General features: G+C 49.2%; 1 long non-coding RNA gene across 2 annotated transcripts; it reads right to left on the bottom strand.

Annotated features, from left to right (window-relative positions):
* Window positions 1–2,498: 2,498 nt before the first annotated feature.
* On the bottom strand, window positions 2,499–12,055 carry LOC142855999 (uncharacterized). 2 transcript variants are annotated; one of them, XR_012911577.1, is made up of 5 exons: window positions 9,634–12,055; window positions 9,136–9,198; window positions 5,543–6,820; window positions 3,772–4,480; window positions 2,499–3,288 (listed from the first exon to the last, which is right to left on the bottom strand). It is a non-coding gene; the product is annotated as an uncharacterized LOC142855999 (long non-coding RNA). The 2 variants fall into 2 exon arrangements; XR_012911576.1 differs by having other exon boundaries at window positions 9,136–12,055.
* Between the last annotated feature and the right edge of the window lie 7,540 nt (window positions 12,056–19,595).

Genomic DNA, 19,595 nt, shown 5'->3' with positions numbered 1-19,595 from the left:
TTTTAATTGTATGTATACATATGTGTCTCTGTGGGGGTGTTTTCATAGGAGTACAGCTGTCCTTGCAGGTCAGAAGGTGTCGGAAGCTGGGGCTACAGATGGTTGTGAGCTGACTGAAGGGGGTTCTGGGAACTCCGGTCCTCTGCTTGGGCAGTGTGTGTTCTTAACCGCTGAGCCATCTCTTTAGCTTCCCCAGACTGTACTTCTTATTATTAGTTACATGGTGTGGATAAGTAAATTAACCTGTCCAAACCTTTGTTTTTCTTTCTATAAGATGGAAAAGATAGTACCGAGTTTCTAGGTTATCTTGGGGTCCGTGTAGAATACGTGAACTGAGCGGTGCAGTCATGATGTTTGGTTTTCATCTCGGTGCCCTATAACAAGACCTCTAAGAGGCCTGGAATCTTCAAAATGGTGGATTTTTCTCAATAACAGCAAGTGGTCTGAAGATTGAAGTCCCTAGGGAGCTTCATGGGGGCCTGTCTCTGGAAGAACTAAGGCAGGACTTGAGAGCTAGGGGGAACTAGGAGGACAGACAGACGGACGTCAGTTTGTTACTCGCAGCTAACAACTTCATCAGCTATGTCCATGCAATGAAATCTCCATGAAAATGTCAGAGTTGAGTCCAGGGAGCTTGCGTGCTGAAGACACATGGGTTCCTGGAGTGTGCTCAGCAGCATCCAGGCCTTGTCCTGTGACTCTCTTTATCTGCAGTCTTTAGACTGAATAGGTTAATACATGAATCTCTCCAAGGCCCATAGGTCAGTCTGGAAGGGGGCTGTGGGCATCAGGATTCACAACCACTGGGCCAGAAGTCCAGCTAAATCAGCCTGGGTTTACAGTCGGGCCCTCACCCTCTGTATCTGACCCTATCTCCAAGTAAACTGGGTTGGAACGGAACGCTAGTGCCAACACAGTCAATGCTGAAAGGGGGTGCTGCGAGTGACCCTACTTCATAGATCTGGAGACCGGAGTGTTAGTTCAGATAAGGAGGTGGGGGAGGGTCTTGAGGGGCAAATGGCAGGGCCATGGCCATTCCAGGTGGTAGGGGTGTCATTAGGCCTTTTCTGCAGAGCTGAGGCCAGAGGAAGGTCTTTGTTTGTTCTAACTTTCTTCTTCCACCAAGCCCTTGGCTCCCTCAAGTCACTGAAATGGAGACAAGTCAGTGTCCTGGTGTGGGTCATGAGACAGTCACCAAAGACTGGGACGTCCACACAGTAAAGGCTGGGAGCCAGTTTCCTGCCATTTCACAGCGTCTTAACTGAGACAACACCACCTGCTGGCTGCTCTCTGGCAGGCCAGCTCTAGCCCAGGAAGGAAAGCAGGCATGAGAAAGGAAAGGAACTCAGGCTCCCCCTCCCCTAGGAGTACTTTGCAAACACTAGAAATGAAATGAGATTGTGCACCAAGATAGAACTCCGCTGCCAAGGGGCACAGCTGAGTACGCACCTCATGACAGATATTACTAAAGACTCCATTTTACTCAGGAACTTCCTTGGCAGGAGTCAGCGCTTGATCCTATTGCCTTCCAAGCACTTTTAGGGACTAGGCTCCAAAATAAGACGAGCCTGGCCTCCATTGGCGTTCCTTTATACTCTGAGTCACCTTGAACAAATCACTTGACCTCTGAGCCTCTCAGGCTCACTTCTCTCATTTGCAAGAGAAGTGTCTGGTTCGTGCACATCCAAAGGCTTGTACATCCAAAGGCTCACACACCCACACGCTCGCACACCCGCAGGCTTGCACACTCCCAGGCTCGCACACCCACAGGCTCGCACACCCACGGGCTAGCGCTATGTCCTTTGGAAGCACAGGAAGGAATGAATGTGGCACACCTTTGATCGGAGGGTGGCTCACAGACCTCATTAGTGCTGCAGAGGGACAACCAGGAAGTCAAAGCAGTGATCCTGGGACTTCCACTTTAAACAGTGTGTGTGGATGGGGAGGCTAGTTTGAAAGTCAAAAAATGTTCAATCGTATAATATAGATTGATGTTTGGAAAATAAAAAAAACACATTATTTTTATACACAGGAAAAAGTGAACTTTAATATATCCCTAATTAAAGTAAGGATCAGCTCTCCCACCTGCCTCAGGCATTGATGGGCAAGGGAAGGGGCATCTTTCTGCCACCCGTGCCGCCATATGACAGATGAGTGATGGGGACAGCTCTTCTATGCTCACAACTTCGGGGCCAGCTCATCCACATCTCCACCAACAGGATGGCTTGGTTCTGTCGGGTTGCCCTGGCGATGCTCAGGGCCGGCTCCTCCAAGTGCTGCAGCTAGTGGGAGACAGTGGTAGCTCTCTTGCTCTTATGACCTTGGGGCCAGCTCACTCACCTGCCTCGGCTGTTCACGGTGTGTGTGTCAGGAGACTTCTATGTGTGAACTAAATGAAGATCAACCATTTCTCACCAGTCCCGTTATTCCTCGGTAGAAGCTTGTTGCACAATTTACATTCAGAGTTCTTAGTGTCTCCCACTGAGACAGGAGAAGCATCAATCTTAGATAATTTTATTTGCTGATATTTATAGAAGAAACAATTGAACAAAGAAGAAACCCCACAGGTTGACAAAACAATTCTGATCCATGCATATGTCCCTTTCTGCCCTCCTAACCATGTACTATGGAATCAGAGAACTACAGAGACACGTGTGTAGAGGATGGTGAGCCCAAAGCTAGGTGGGGGAGGGGGTAACTGTTCACAGCCACATTGGAAACCACGTAAGTTTCCCATAAGCCAGATAGCAAGGCATCCTTGACTGTGTCCACACCCAGGCCTGTTCTTTACCAGTGGCCATGACCACTATTTGCAGACGCCAAATCTTAGAGGCACATTTGTTGGGATGAAGTCAATGAGCAGTGCAGTGGCCAATGAAAAGACGACAGTCCCTTCCATTAGGGGACTCTATCTAGTAGAGGCAGGAGGTACACAAATAGCTACAAATCCCTGCGAGCAGTGGGTAGGAAGCCTGGTTCTACTGCATTCCTCCTGAACTCCAGGAGGGAAGAGATTCTCCTTTCACTGGATGATCCCGATGATCCGCAGCTCTGGGGGCGGGGTCTGCTGAGCTGAGAGCTGCTCTACCCAGGTCTCCATGGAGACACCTAGGTCGTCCTCAGTCAGCCTCTTCCCATGTCCCTTGGGAGAGGTCTTCTGGTGGAAGCTGAAGAGAAGAAGGATGGTGAGACCAACATGGAAAACCATGGTTGCTTTGAAAGTCATTGTGAGGGGCACTTGGTGAAGAGATGGCAGAAAGAGTGAGCAGTGACGGCCATAGACTGATCCTAGAAGAAGGAAAACATAGGAGGAAAAGGGGAGAGCATCAGAAGCCATCCTGAGGAGGGACCACACCCTTCCCTGGGTCCTCTTTTTTAGGCCCCTTGTCCACCAGCAGAAGGAAGACCTCTCACTGTTCAGAAAAAGCCTCTAGCCCCAGCCCATGATTCCAGGAATCTTCCCAAACCTTTTCCTTATCAGCCACCCACATGTGTTGTCCAGTTTCGTCATGCTAGCAATGACGATGAGCCAAGGGACTCCCGGTCCCTATGACTGTCACCAGTATCTGCCAGTGATGGCCCCTACGCCTCAAGGTACTCAGGCACCTGTGTCTGGTCAGCAGTCATGGGTCACAGGACATATGCCCTTATGGGTCATCTAGCTGAAGCTCTCACATTGTAGCTGATGGGAATGAGCCCTGGGCACCTGCTAAACATTTCCTGTCATGCTCATTTATTGTGGTTAGCTCAAAGAACAAAGGTGGTAGCTACCGAGACTCCAACATGTAGGAAGACCAAGGAAGACGCTGGGATAAGAAAGGCCTGTTCAGGATCATGTATCAACACAACTGTAGCTCAAAGCATAACTGAGGGTTCAGCTCAGGATCCTGGAGCTAACAGGGTCTTCTCACCAGTCAGAGGATGGAGATGTTTCCCTCACAGCTGGGCACACTCCCACAAACCTGTAGAGAAAATCCTCAGTAAGCTTCCCCTTGAGATCTGGCTAAGCTGACGATGGAGAGCCAGCTGAGGGTGCAGGATACTATGTGGGTGTGTGAATTACTCCCCCACCCCCACCCTAGCTCACTATCTGGGCTATTGACTGAGCTCCTGGAAGGCCTCCTTCCCTGCCTCCAGGAGGTGCTAAGGAGCAGCAAAGGTCTGACCTCATGACCCCAGGGAAGGGCCAGCTCTGAGACAAGCTATGCCAACACAGAGATGTCCATCTCCCAAGCTGTCACTCAGCCCAGCAGCGACCTGCTTCCTCCCGAACCTCCACAGGGACATCACATAACTTCCCAGCCAGAACACACTGGACTCTGGCCCACCAGTTGAAGAGCATGGTACCATGCCAATAGACATGCTGGAAGACCTGATTTAGGTTCTTGCGGAAGAAAAACCTTGAGAGGGAGAAGGGAACTGTGTCCATTCTTGGGGTCTTCTTTCTCCAGGCTCGTCTCCTCCTGGAACTTCAGACACCCTTTTGGGAAGGACAGGTGATTTAGTTATTTTCCTCAAGGAAAAACTAAAACAAAAGAAAAATGATAGCAGCCAAACATTAGCTTAGCACCTATGCTATACCAGATACATTATGACTCTATAATCATTTTAAACAATACATAATTGTGGTGATAATTTGTTTGTGATCTCACAAATAAAGTTTGCCTGAAGATCAGAGTGCGGAGCTAGCCACTAGTTAGCCATAGAGGCCAGGCAATGGTTGCGCACACTTTCAATCTCAGCAATCAGGAGGCAGAGGCAGACAGATCTCTGTGAATTCAAGGCCACCCTGGGCTGCATGAGATTGATTCAGTCTCAAAGATAAACACAGCCAGGTGGTGGTGGCTCACCCCTTTAATCCCAGTATCTGGGAGTCACATGCCCTTAATCCCAGCACTCTGGAGGTGGAGACGGGAAGGAATATGGCTGGGCAGGCAGAGACATCTCAAGGAATTCAGTATGAGGATTCATGGAGAAAGGATCTTGACCCCTTCAGTCTGAGGATTCAGAATAGTTAAAAAGTCTCTCTAGTGGCTGACTCCTTTACTTCTCTGATCTTTCAGCATGTACCCCAATATCTGACTCTGGGTTTTTATTATTAAAACCAATCAGACTACACATAACCGTGTGCAGTTTAAGCTCCTGCAGCCTCTGCCTTACAGATAAGGAAACTGAGGTTCTGGAATTTTAGATGCTGTCCAAAGGCACACAACTAATAAATGGCCAAACTGGGTTTGGGTAGTCTGGTTTCAGAGACTAGGATCCTTCCGACATCTCATTCTTCCTTCTAGAACCCAGGCAACAAGACCTGTAAGAGGCTCACAAGAAAGAGGCCCCTCGTTTTCACACTGCCACACGTGAGTTACGATCTGATCCATCCACGTGATCCTGCAGACCCTCAGGGTTTCCCAGCCAGGCTCCTCCCCCACTGACATGTAAAGATGCCTTCGCTGTCTGATGACCTTTGCCATATATTGTCTTTTAGATTGTTCATTTTCCATTTAATCTAGAATCCCGTTGCTATCGGGCGAGAGGTACCCACCTCCATGCAGGTGCAGAGATGAAGAGTGAGAAGCCCAAGGAAGGGAGATGCTACCTCCCCAGCATCTCTTTGTCCAGGGACCGGCACCAAGCTCTGACATCCAGCTGAAGGAAAGCACCTGTTGTGGATACCTGGAATGACATGTGGACCTGCCTAATAGAGCTCCAGACAGGAGCAGGGGGAGGATTTATTTTTTTTACCTTGCAAACAATTCCGCGGCGTCAGGGAATCAGCAGCACTAGCACACGGTCGCCATCTGCTGAGCGTGAAGGGGAAGTTCAGTGAGACGACATGCTACTGTCAGGGCTAACCAGGGGAGCCCAACTGCCACTCTGCCTGTTTCTATGGGCCTTCTGTTCCCATGGTGTCTACCTGTTTGCAGGCAGATGGCCCCTAGCTTGGAAAAGAAGGGGAGAAACTTCTGGGTGATCGCAAAAGGACTTTTGAACATGCCAAGCCTAACCTTGATCGTGGAAGGATTTTTGTTGTTGTTGTTGAAAACTTAGATTGTTAGCCAGGCCTGTAATCCCAGCTCATAGGGAGACTGAATCAGGAAGATTACTAGTTCAAGACTGACTTGGGAGAGTTAGTAAAAGACTCTGTCTAAAAAATAAAAATGAATAAAAATGGAAAGAGCTAAGACACAGCTCTGTGGCAGAGGCCGTGTGCCGTGTCCTAGGTTATTCAGTCCCCAACCATGAAAAAGGCTAATAAAAGTAAAGAGGAAAGAAAGGAAGAGAAAAGCAAAGGGGCTTCTTGGTTGCTGCACACAAGGTGGAGGCTGAGACCTGAGTTGGATCTGCTCCCCTGGGAGCTGTTTTTCTCACACTGGGGCCCTGCCCAGGTCCCATGACCCTACACTCATTTTCCATCCAGTGGCTTATCGGGCCTCAGATTGAACTTTCTAACCCTCTGCTTCCACTTGAAATAGAAGCACAAACAATAATGATGCGATTTAGTTAGTGGGTATTGTAGTTCTGCATTTATACATACAAACTGCACCCCAACCCCACTTTCAGGAAAGTTCCACGTCACATGACAAGGAACTGGCGGAACTGACATCCAAACTGGTAAAGTCCAGGGGAGCCTTTCACGGCCCCAGTTCAGAAGGCTCCGGGGACCCCAGCTCATGCCGGCCGCTCACAGTGGTTCTTCAGGCACGTGTTTTTCTCCGTAACTTCCAGCCATGTGCTCAGTCCCAGCCTCAGCCCCAGCTCCCTGTCGTTAAGAGGCGAGCAGAAGGAACTGTGGTCAGCCAGGAGCCAGACAGTCATGAACCTGAAGGAGGGGGCAAAGTTGAGGATCACGTCACAAAGTTTGATCAGGACACTGAAACTCATGGCTTTGAAGACTGATACTGAGTGGCACTGTGAGAACACTCCACTGTGTCCAAGATCATGTGTATGTGTGTGCGTGCGTGTGTGTGTGCGTGTGTGTGCATGCGTGCGTGTGTGTGTACGTGTGTGTGCATGCGTGCGTGCGTGTGTGAAACTAGAGACCACAACTACAAACCCCTCGGGATATCGACAATGTATGATGTCCTGCTGGGTATCAAGGGATCAAGGGGCTGGGCTGAACTTAAATTTGCACCTCCATCCTTCCTATACACAAGGAGCTCAAAGTCTGGCTGAGGACGGAAGATGCACTCCAACCTCCAAGGTTGGTGCCTAGAGAACAGGAGTTGTTCTATAGGTCAGAGGCAGACTGAAGATGGACAAATGCCAACAAAACGGAGGAGATACTGCTTCAAGAATACAGCAACCAAATGCTCTGAGCTCCAGGGGAGCTTTAGGTGGATGGAGATCCCTGACCGGGGATGCAGGCCCCCACCAGAATCAAAGGAAAAGAGGTGGTTCAGGAAGGGGCTGGAGGCTGGTTAAGGAACATGGCTTCTGCCATTGATTGATTTACTATTTATTTATGATAAATGGCAATATTGTGTTGGTTCGCTCAACGGTTGTCCATATGAGCACCGTTTTGAGCACCAAGTCACACTGGCAGAACACCTGCCTTCCAGGGTCATGGAAGCCAAGGGAGCTACTGAGGATTCTGTGCAAGAAGCTGGCATGGCTGAGAGGGGGAGTGGCCAAGGTTTAGAGTGGCAGCAGACGGAGTGGCTGGCTCTCCCAATAAAATGACAAGTTCTCTAGGGCATACTTCGTGTCCTGTGAGGTATCTGTGTGCCCCACCCAGTACCAGCCACTCTACAGGGCCTACCTTTATTTAAAGAGATTTGCTAAGTCATGGGCCCTGCCTTTAAACTTGGCCTTTCAGGAGGGAGACAGAAATAAGTCACAGATCAGGAGAAAAACCAGAGCCCAGAGGTGGCTCCTCCACAGGTTCTGGAAATGGCAGAAGGAGGGACAACTATGGCCCTTCAACCTCAGCCAAGTTGCCAGCCACCCAAGAAGGTAGTGTTAGATCTTTTGGTGTTTGGAGTGGGTCAACTCTGCCATTTTGGCAGACGGTAAACAAATAAGGAAGGAGCAGGCGGGCCAGGCACCATCTGGACGATTCACTGGTTCCTCTAGAGGGTATGGATAAGTAGTCAGAACACCTGGCTCTGGATGGGGGAGGGGTACAGGCTCTACAGTCACAGCACCTCGCTTTGCATCTGACCCTGCTTCCTGACATCTGTAATGTGCTTGACCCCTCTGCAGCTTCAGTGCCTCCACCAGCAGTGTGACAAGGGCCTCTGAGCCCAGCTCACTTTATTTCTTGTCACTAGCACAAACTGTTACCACCTTTCATGAAAAGCTTTATCTGACACCCCAAGCCCTTGCCCAGGGGCAGGTGTTGCCCCTCCTATGTGCCCCCAACTTGTGCCTTTAACTGTTTCCCCTGACTCATAATTACCTAAATCAACTGACACCCCTGCCTTAGTCCCCACTGGGAGCCTCCTGGGGTACGTGCTGTGACTGTCACAGCAAAAGCTCCTTGCGAGCCTGTGGAATCGTGGTTCCCAAAGATCCGAGGAAAGGCCCATTTGTGGGCTTAGAGAGCTGGACAGAGTTTCGCAGCAACAGGCAGAAATGGTAGTGGCTGTGTGGTCTGGAGCCATGGTGAATTCACACGTCTGTCTAGCCACCAGATCTTAAGCCTACTTCTGGTTAAGATGACTCACCAAGGTTGATCACAGGGGTAGAATGGTCACAGATGAAAAGGAACTCTTAGGCATTACGGTGACTCCTCCAGGGCCTTCTGACTTATCCCTTAGGTGCCCCCAAAAGGACCTACACCTATCAGAATACATGACCTGGAAAGAACAGTGGGCCCAAGTTGCAGGCAAGAGATCCTGCCAGTTCTAAGGGTCCCCCTGGGACTAAAACCACAGGGCTTACTGCTGCCTGGGGAAAGCTGAGAGCTAGGAAGGTTGTTTGATTCTCTGGGAGTGACATAGGTACCAGAAGCCAGGAGTGTCCCTGAATCCAGAGAAGCAGAGAGGGACAATGGCTGTCTGGATGGCAGTTCCACCACCCCCAGCCCTCCCTTAGCTGGCTCCAAAGCAAGCTCAGCCCCACCTCTTAACCTCAGAATGTCAGGTAGGCCGAGTGAACAAATGAACATTCTCATTGCCCAGCACTATCTCCTACCTCTGTTGTCTGAGGCCTGGACTTGTGTATTCCACAGCTTTCCAGGGTATGCCAAGGCAGCACCTGTAAGTAGAAGCAGGGTTTGCATCTCGTCTAAACCCTTGCGGCCTGCACTTCCTGCCTCCTTCCGTGAGTCTATGACTCTCCTCCCCACCTCCTTGACATGGCCACTGGTTTCCGGACTTGCTTTGGGATATTGGACATGCACCGTCCATACACTGCAAAGCATGTTATTGGCCACATTGGTCCTTGTGTCCACCCTTGGTTGCTCTATTTGAAAGTTGCAGTCTATGGCAGTGGCTTCGAGATAACAGGATTCAAGGGACAGGGTTAGAGATAAGTGCGTCAAGTAAGGGGTGGAGGTCAGGGCCACGCAGGTGCAAAGGAGCCCCCTCTTCTGTTTTTCTCTCATCTCATACTTTAAGGCTGGCTCCGACGGAGCATCCCTGACTCCTTCCTCCTCCCACAGAACCCTCTGGTCCTTCACTGTTTACTTACTCCTCCAGGGGCTGTTCTTGGCTCCTCGGTGAGTGCCACCAGGATTGTTGCTCCAGCTGTGAAGGCTGTCAGGAGTCCGGCTGAAGCATCCTCTGGCCCCACCTCACCTGGAAGCTCTCTGACCCTGTGCTCTGGTCTGCTGGTGAGTCCTGTCCCCTCACACACTCTCAGGCATGCACACATACACATACATTCACACGCCCAGACGCATTCACACACTCACATGCAGGCCCACAGATGTGAGCCTGTTCCACCTTGACTGGAGGTCAGAGAGTTTGAGCTTATGTTTGCTCTTTCAAAGCTGTTGACGTCAGGTGTGGTTGCTTGGTGTTTTGGACATCAAGATGGCCCATAGAGGTGGATCTGCTCCACCCTGACCAAAGGCCAGAGAATTCAAGCCTATTCCTGTGCTCCTTCTTTTAAAATAGGAGGATTTGATATTGGGAGTGGCTGCCTACAGGATACTTGGTCTAAGGTGTGTTCACTGCATATTCCTGCCTCAAAATGCTTTACTCAGGAAATAATGGCTTGATATCTCAAGTACTGAAGCAAGCAACTGTTCTGGTTGTCCTTTGTGTCATGGTAAAGCTGTCTTTTGCTTTCTTCCCCCACTTCTGTATAGGGGTATAAATGTATATGAAAATTAATACAGGCGAATTCAATATTCAATATTCACCGAGTTGCCCTCCCAGTACGATCCTATGTCTCTGTATTTCTTTCACATCCCTGTTCCTCCTACCTAACATTTCTAATCTACACACCCTACCCTGGAACGTAAGAACTTGTCATGGCTGAACGGTGGCAAAAGTTACTCCATCTGTGGACACAAAGCCATCTGTGTCCACTCTGACCATTCACCCTGCTTTTCTTAAAGTCAAAGAGAGAAAGAGGCACCAGAGGAATAGGGGACAGGGATCAGGAGGCCCTCAGGATAGAGAGCACCACAGGAGGCGGACAGTCTTCTACCGTCCCGGTGTGGACTGTCTCAGACCATCGTCTCTTGCAAAGGTGCTCTTACCATGTAGGCATGAACTCAAGACTGACCTGGGCTACATGACAAGATCTTGTCTCAAAATATAATAAAATATAAATAAATAAACCATCAAAGTAAAATCAGTGGCACTACCTAGAAGCTGTGTGCACGGGCCTCTCCAGCGCCCTGTGGCCTGTCTGACCCTGCGTAAATCCTGGCTTCCTGTCCCAGTGTTGAGTCTGTTTCTTCCCTGCCCCTTTCTCACAGAGATGAAGGATCAGGCCTCTGTCTGTCTCAACCTGCGGAATCCTTATCTCTCCTTCAGTTCCCTGTGTAGCAATGACCTGCAGGACAGTTGTAGTCACTGCAAACTCCGGATCTCCTCTTCCTCCCACGACTTCCCCTAACCTGAACCTACAGAGCCGAGATTTAAACGGCTGTCCATAGACCTCTCCTACACACATTCACCCTCCTCGTTTCAAAGACAAAGGACAGCACCCCAGTTTAGGAGCCAATGCAGTCTGTGAACACTTGCATCTGGCATTACAGTGACCCCGGGGCATCTTCTCCTACCAGGCTCTTTACGAAATAATGCCTCAGTTTCCTCTTCTGACAGACTGTGCACTGTAGCCCTGTAAAGACACCAAGGACCACGGCTAGGAACTCTCCAGTTTCTACACCTGGGGCCAGGACAATGGCACGATCTCAAGATGGGGAAAAAACAGTGACTGCCTGGAACCATGCCGGGCTGCACCTGCCGGGCTGCACACTCCTGTGGGTACACACTGCGTGTGCAGTCACCCCTGTGTGCCCTTGACCCTGCCTGCACAGATTCTCAGCTGGTCTCCAACCAGAACACAAGTCCTTACACCCGTCACCATCCTATCATGTGCCACTGCCTACCCAGAAGAATCACATTTGAAGGCTCCAAAAGTGTCTGCAGGTGGCCCTTGCTCCAGAGCCTCCGGGCCTGAGACCTGCGTACTGCTCTGCGCATGGGCTAGTCTCATCCTCTCGTGCCCTGACACTCACTACCTGCTTCTCCGTGTCTGACAACTCACATCCTGCTTCGTGTTAACCCAAGTCCCTTGTCCATCTGCAACAAAACCTCCCACTGCTTCTGCTCTTGTTCACACCCATGACAAGCATTGTCAGTACCATGCAAAGTCTAATCCTAGAGACAGGCTGCGAATTCCCTGTGGGGACTGGATCACTGGCTACCCTGAATAGCCTGATGCAAGCATCCTAGGACCAAATCCTGGAGATGATGCTCTTGGAAGGTAAACCTCTGCCATCTGAAGGCTGGTTGCCATCCGCTGCCAGCCCTGGGTCTTCACACTCCCAATCCTTACAATTGCCATGGGAGTCTTGGGAGACCGCCATGCAGGACCTGAAATCCTGAGAAGTCACATTACTCTAGGGATAGCAGGTCAGTGCAAGAGAATTGGGCTAGATGTCTACCAGGAAGTCCAGTGCTCACTGAGCCCCACCCCCATTAAGTGCTCCCATCGGCTTATGGGCCATCCACACTAGGGAGAGGTGTGTCTACTGGCATTCCACACTGAGGAGGAAGTGTGATTAAATGCTGCCCAAGATCTCTGTCCACCCCAAACAAAACAGTAGAAAGACCCTCATGCTTTGCCCCCAGCCCTGCTTAGCCCACCTGTTCTCAGAACAGCTACTGCAGCCCGTGGGGAGATCCTTGGTCATCTGTCTTACCGCTGAGTGGGTTAAGTCATCCCTGGGGTCCCCAGGTAAGACATGGTTCTTCCCTGAGGCAGAGAACGAGAAACTGTACCTACACTAAGCTTTCACTAATGAGGGAAGCAAAGCACAGAAAGGTTAGGGAACTTGCCCAACATCACACAGTTTGTGAGGCTGAGATTTAGGTCCAGACAGTCTGGAGGTCAGAGATACACACTTGGTAAGTGGGATGCACTGTGCTCACTGGGTCAGGGACTGTCCTTCAGGGTGGAGCATAATCAACCTTGATGCACATTCAAAATAGTCTTTTTTCTGTTGGATCTGACAATCATCCAGTGCAAGCATCTATAAAGCCCTTCCTTTTCCCCCTTCCTCTCCCTCCTCCCGCTCCTCCCCCCCTACTCCTCCTGCTCCTCCTCCCCCTTCCTCCTCATCTTTCTCCCTCTTCTTCTCCCCTCCTCCTGCTCCTCCTCCCCCTCCTCCTCCCACTTCTCTCCCTCCTTCCCTTCCTCCTCCATCCTCCTCCCTCTTCTTCTCCCCTCCTCCCCTCCTCCATTCTCCTCCCTCCTATTCCCTCCTCCTTTTTTTCCTCTTTCCTTCCTCCTTTTCTCCTTACCTCCCTTCACCCCCCACTACTTTGCCTCCCTCTCTCCTGCATTCACACCCTCCTTCCCTCCGCTATTCCCTCTCTTTCTCCCCCCTTCTCTCTCTCTGCCCCTTTCTCCATCCCAATTCTCTCCTTCCTCCCTCCCACCTTCCCTCTCTGATAAGGCCTCTTCCATTGAGATCAAAGAAAGAGTTTTCTAACTTTGGGGATATAAAATAAACAAACCTTGGTAGTCTTTTGGGGAACAAGGCACCCTAGGGAAATGGTCCTCAATCCCATGCAAATAGGAGGATGTTTCTGTTCCCACCACCACCACCAAATCCCTCATTGTGATAGAAGAGCACCCTTGGTGATTTTCATTAGATCTTAGAAATGACTGTGGTAGCAGCGAAGACAGAGTCAGTCAATGTCATGTCCCCAGCTCTTATTGGCCACCGTGCTGGTGTTGCCTGGGGAGACTCATGACAGACCTTTCTTAGGAACACCGCTATATACACACACTCAGCTCCTACTGATTTTGTGTCTTCTTCAGTCTCAAAATTAGTCAAGGCTGTACCTCTTCCATTCTGAAGGCTGCCTCTCTGGTCACAGCAGAGATTCTCAGGGGCAGACCCTGTCTTGGCAACCTCAGGGGAATCTGCACGTTCTATCCCTCTTACAGAATCTTGTTGGTCCAGTTGTTTCATCATCATCTTTGTAAGCTGCCTCAACATTTTTATAGAATGACTTTCTGGAGGCTGTAGAATTAAGTACAGGTGGGTATGAGCATGGCTTTTTCAGACTGAAACCATGAAATGAGTGGAGCCAGGTTGGAGGGAGTGAGCCGCTCGTTGGTTTTGAGCTGCTCAGCCCCGATATAATTACACAGAAACTGTATTATTTAAATGCTTGGCCCATTAGCTCTAGCTTCTTATAAGCTAACTCTTACATATTAATTTAATCCATGTCTATTAATCTGTGTATCACCATGTGGCAGTGGCTTACCAGTGAAGTTTTAGCATGTCTGACTCTGGTGGATCCATGGCTTCTCCCTGACTCCGCCCTTCTTTCTCCCAGCATTCAGTCTAGCTTTCCCTGAATACCTAAGTTCTGCCTTGCTATAGGTCCAAAGCAGTTTCTTTATTCATTAACTAATAAAAGCAACACATTGACAGAAGGACTTCCCACATCAGAGCCAGGTTAGGTTCAGGAACCTTCCCTGCCCTGCAGGCCTCTGAGGTATGCTGCCTTGAGAGTGGTCAATGAGCAATGGTTCTGTTTCAAAACCAAACTGCCACTGTATGTGTGTTGGAGGGGGTGTCTCTGCTCTAGGCCGCTCTTTCCCATCCCAAAGAAGTTACTTTTGAATAGAATCTTCCAGAAGACAAGAGAGCACATGGGCATGTGGCACAGCTTTCCTTCAACACCATGCATCTCTGTCTGCATCCCTGGCTTCAACTTTCCCCACACCCATGCCCATGCACACACCCATCTCTGTTTTCCTTTGTTCTTCTTACCCTTGAAACTCAACAGCTATAGTCAGTAGAGAAAAACTGCTGCAGGAGCCAAGGCTGAAGCACCTCTATGAAAAGAGGGACAAGGAAAGCCTCCAGAGAGGCAGTGGGGGATGGGAAGGTGGCATAGGATGTGCCCACTTGAGCCCTGCCTTTAGTTGGCTAAGCAAGCTTCCCTCAGAACCCTGGTGGCCTCTACACTGCGCTTATCTCCACAGAGCTTTGGGTAAGCCTTCCCATGCAGTGTGAGAAAGTGGTTTCATGTTGTGTGGATGGAAGCTGGCAGAGAGGGAGTTCTGCTCAGCCTCCTATTTCTTGCGGTGATGGACATCAAACCCAAGGCCGTGTTTGTTCAGCAAGCTCTGCAGCTGAACCTTAGCCCCAACCTTGTTTATTGGTTTTCCTCTATAAAGCTTCCTGCACTTGGCTCCTGGTGGGGGCAGGGTGGGATTGTGGTATCTGGCAGAGAAGAGAGAGCTAATTGTAAAAGCCACTCACTCGCAGGTGCCTCCGAGGGCATTCCTGCCAGCCTCGTGGCTGCCATAATGAGTTTCTGAGCATTGTGGGCTATTCCTAACAAGGATAACTAAATCATTCATTTCATTACTGACAGGGCTTGGCAGATAATTGTGCAAGAGGCAATTATCATCATGCACATTCCAGGAAGGCGTGTGACCAGCTGATCCTCAACAGCCATGCAGAAGGAAAGAGGAGACAGGACTGAAAGCACCCTGGCCTTATGCCTGGGATGAGCTCAGCTTCCAGGCTGGTGGCTCTAGGCAAGGGAGGGAGGGAGAGATGGAAAGAAAGAGGGAGTAGCACAGGAGGGAGGGAAAAGGAACTAGGCAGGGAGGGGGAGGAAAAGAGAATCAGAAAGGAAGTGGTAGAGAGAAAGAAAGGAAGGAAAAAGAGAATGAGGGGAAGTCAGGGGACTAAGAATAGAGGGAGAGAAGAAGAAACAAAATTCGGAAGGAGAAAGGGGGAAGAGAATGAAAGAGAGAGACAGGGAGAAAGAAGAGAGAAGGAGAGAAGGCACTGAGAAAGAAAAGAGCTGAAAGAGGGACAAGAGAGGGAGCTGGAAAGAGGGAAGGGGAGGAGAAAAAGCGAGTGAGTGGAACTGGGGGGAGCCAGAGAGAGATGGGGTTTGAACCCAACACAGGGGTCTTCCTGACGTTTCTTTCCTGATTGGTGTAGTCTGCTTAGCTTCACTCCTATCTCTGCCTCCCTGCAGACCTGAGTGCCACAGGCCTGCCATAGTAACTTCCTAAAACATTAATTTTGTCTCCTTAGCCTCCTGACTGAGAAATCCTCCTGACTTGGTTGTATCCTTGATTTCCAGCTTTCAAATGCAACTCTCGCCAGTGCCCAGTTCCCCCCAGTGAGGCAACAAATGGCAGGACAAACAAAATGCGTGTGTGCCACAGAATACTACTCAGCCATGCAAAGGAGTGAATTACTGATACATGCCACAGCATGGATGATCCTTGAATATTACTGTAAATAAAATAAGCCTGCCATAGGAGGCCACACATTATAGGATTCCCTGCTAGATAAATTGTCTAGAAGAAGAAGGTCTGTTTTTATTTCTCACCAGAGAGACATAAAGTTGGCCAGTGGTCACGCCAAGAAAGGGAAGAGAAGAAGGGAGAAAATGGGCAAGGCTATAAATAGGGATGAGGTTTCTTTGGGGAATTATGTGGACATTCCAGAAGGAGGGTGATGGCCACATAACTCTGTGGCTCCACTAACAGCCACTGGGTTATACTCTCATGGGATGGCAATATAAATAAAAATCCTCCCATGATTTATGGTGAAGTGGAAGGTGGGAGTCCCCAAAGGCTGGACCTACAGAGCCAGACACTGTCCATCCAGTGCCTGGCTTATCAGTGTTGCCATAGGAATGAAACAAAACAGATGCCATTGAGATTTAATACCACGCCCCCTCCAGGGTCCTTCTGCATCTCTAACTCTGAGCGGGCCTAAAATCCATACAAAACTGTCTACTTTTACCTTTTCTGCAAATTCAGCATGTTACATATAAGATCACAATCCATGCTTTGGAGGCATGTGTATACATAACAAGCCTGTGAGCTTGTGAGCCCATGAGGGGCATGAAACACAAAGGATAAACATATGCATAAGTAAAATAATACATGGACAATTTAACAGTCTGGGGAGTCTGATTAACCCAGAATTCTACCCAATAAATAAAAGCAAAATCAGTAAAACTGATGCCTTGGAATAATACATTATTATTATTCCTATACATCATTACGTTGTGGGATATTAGCAAACTGTGTGAAGATACATTGCTGTGATTGGTGTAATAAAGAAATGAATGGCCAATAGCCCATTTATACCTTCTACCTTCTTCAGACCTCTAAAGGTACCAGGCACACATGTGGCGCATAGACTTGCAGCCAAAACCCTCATACATATAGAATAATAAAATAATTAAAAACAAAATAAATAATGATAATACCTAACTAACACTGGACATTAAATTTGTTTTGTTGCTATTATCATTGTTATTACCATCAATTTTCAGCTTGTGTTTAGAGACAAGCAACCTGACAACCATCCCCAGCACTCACCATCACGGACCCCACTGCCAGTGTTCCTGCTGTGGCCTTTCTGCCACTGCTAACTTGGAGGACAAGAGAGGAGAAAGGTGGACGCTATGTGTGGGGTGCAGACAACCGTCCCGGCAGGGATGAAGTAATGGATTGTTGCGAGGGGATATCAGCTTGTAAGCTGGAGCAGGGACAGCGAGTTCCTAAAGCCTGCATCCCAGGACAAGAAAGACTCTGCTCATCCCTTGCTTTGTTATTCTCTGGAACATCAGGTTATGAGAGCTGGGATGGTCAGCTTTGTCAACTTGACATAGCTTGGAGTCACCTGGGAAGACAGTCTCAGGGAGGGGTTGTCTACAGTAGGCAGACCTGTGGACTGGTCTGTGGGGAGTTGTCTCACTGTTCAGAGATGTGAGAAAATGGAGTGCAGCGCCATTCCCTGGGCGAGGAAGACGGGCCTAAACTGCGTAAGAGTGTGTGAAGAAATCATGCTAAACCAGGCGAACAAACAAGTGAGTGCATTCGTTCATTTCTCTCTGCTCTTGTCTGCAGATATGGTGTGACTCTGCTCTCGTCTGTGGATATGGTGTGACTCTGCTCTCGTCTGTGGATATGGTGTGACTCTGCTCTCGTCTGTGGATGTGGTGTGACTCTGCTCTCGTCTGTGGATATGGTGTGACTCTGTGTTTGTCTGTGGATATGGTGTGACTCTGTGTTTGTCTGTGGATATGGTGTGACTCTGTGTTTGTCTGTGGATATGGTGTGACTCTGCTCTCGTCTGTGGATATGATGTGACTCTGCTCTCGTCTGTGGATATGGTGTGACTCTGCTCTCGTCTGTGGATATGATGTGGCTCTGGTCTCATCTGTGGATATGGTGTGACTCTGCTCTCGTCTGTGGATATGGTGTGACTCTGCTCTCGTCTGTGGATATGGTGTGACTCTGCTCTCGTCTGTGGATGTGGTGTGACTCTGCTCTCGTCTGTGGATGTGGTGTGACTCTGCTCTCGTCTGTGGATGTGGTGTGACTCTGCTCTCGTCTGTGGATATGGTGTGACTCTGCTCTCATCTGTGGATATGGTGTGACTCTGCTCTCGTCTGTGGATATGGTGTGACTCTGCTCTCGTCTGTGGAAATGGTGTGACTCTGCTCTCGTCTGTGGATATGGTGTGACTCTGTGTTTGTCTGTGGATATGGTGTGACTCTGTGTTTGTCTGTGGATATGGTGTGACTCTGTGTTTGTCTGTGGATATGGTGTGACTCTGCTCTCGTCTGTGGATATGATGTGACTCTGCTCTCGTCTGTGGATATGGTGTGACTCTGCTCTCGTCTGTGGATATGATGTGGCTCTGGTCTCATCTGTGGATATGGTGTGACTCTGCTCTCGTCTGTGGATATGGTGTGACTCTGCTCTCGTCTGTGGATATGGTGTGACTCTGCTCTCGTCTGTGGATGTGGTGTGACTCTGCTCTCGTCTGTGGATGTGGTGTGACTCTGCTCTCGTCTGTGGATGTGGTGTGACTCTGCTCTCGTCTGTGGATATGGTGTGACTCTGCTCTCATCTGTGGATATGGTGTGACTCTGCTCTCGTCTGTGGATATGGTGTGACTCTGCTCTCGTCTGTGGAAATGGTGTGACTCTGCTCTCGTCTGTGGATATGGTGTGACTCTGCTCTCATCTGTGGATATGGTGTGACTCTGCTCTCGTCTGTGGATATGATGTGGCTCTGCTCTCGTCTGTGGATGTGGTGTGACTCTGCTCTCGTCTGTGGATATGGTGTGACTAGCTGTTTTAAGCTCTTGTCACTGCAGCATCCCCTTAGTTATGGGCTATAACCTGGACTTACAAAGTTACAAAAAAATCCCCTTTCCCCCAAAGTTTCTTTTGTCAGAGTACTCATCACAGCAACAGAAATAAAACCGGGAAAAAAGCATTATAATTTCTTAGCTGAAAATCATCTCTGGGCAGCACAATCCAACAAAATATATCCTGAGTCTTAAATCTCCTGGGGATGTAGCCACACCTCTTTCTGAGGGGCTTCTCACATCAGTACAGGAACTGGCTATTGACACACTTCCCAGGATTTTTGCTTTTCTGAGGCTTCCTCCAACAGTGACCCCTGGTTGAGTTAGACGTGTGACCTCCCTTGGCCACATGTGACACAACCAGAATGCCATAAGGACATCCACACTGGGGTGCAATTCTCTGTTAACCTCCTGTGGTTCGTGCAGTCTTAAGTCACCAAGTGGAAGTTTCAAGGACGCAGGCGGAGTCACCATTAGAAAGAAATGCCTGATCAGTCCCTGGCTGGTTCCAGAGGACCAGACATAAAAGGGAAGATACCACTGTGGACATTCTAGCTCTAGTAACAATCAGATTAAACAAAAAATCGGCCCCATCCATCCCCTTAAAACCTCAGAATCCAAGGGAAACGTGACAATATTGTCTTCTTAAGTCTTGCAATGTGGGGTTAATCCACAGCCACAGATGATATAGTGTACAGCTGGATCTGAGCAAGTTGTGTCAAGTTCATTATTATGATTTTATTTCCTTTCTTTGTGCAATGAAAGGAGTGTCTTTGAGCCACCTTTCCAAAAGTCAGCCCATTAGCTT

This window comes from Microtus pennsylvanicus, chromosome 8 (assembly GCF_037038515.1).
Source record: "Microtus pennsylvanicus isolate mMicPen1 chromosome 8, mMicPen1.hap1, whole genome shotgun sequence".
NCBI lineage: Eukaryota > Metazoa > Chordata > Mammalia > Rodentia > Cricetidae > Microtus > Microtus pennsylvanicus.
This window is presented reverse-complemented; position numbering and strand designations above follow the sequence as displayed.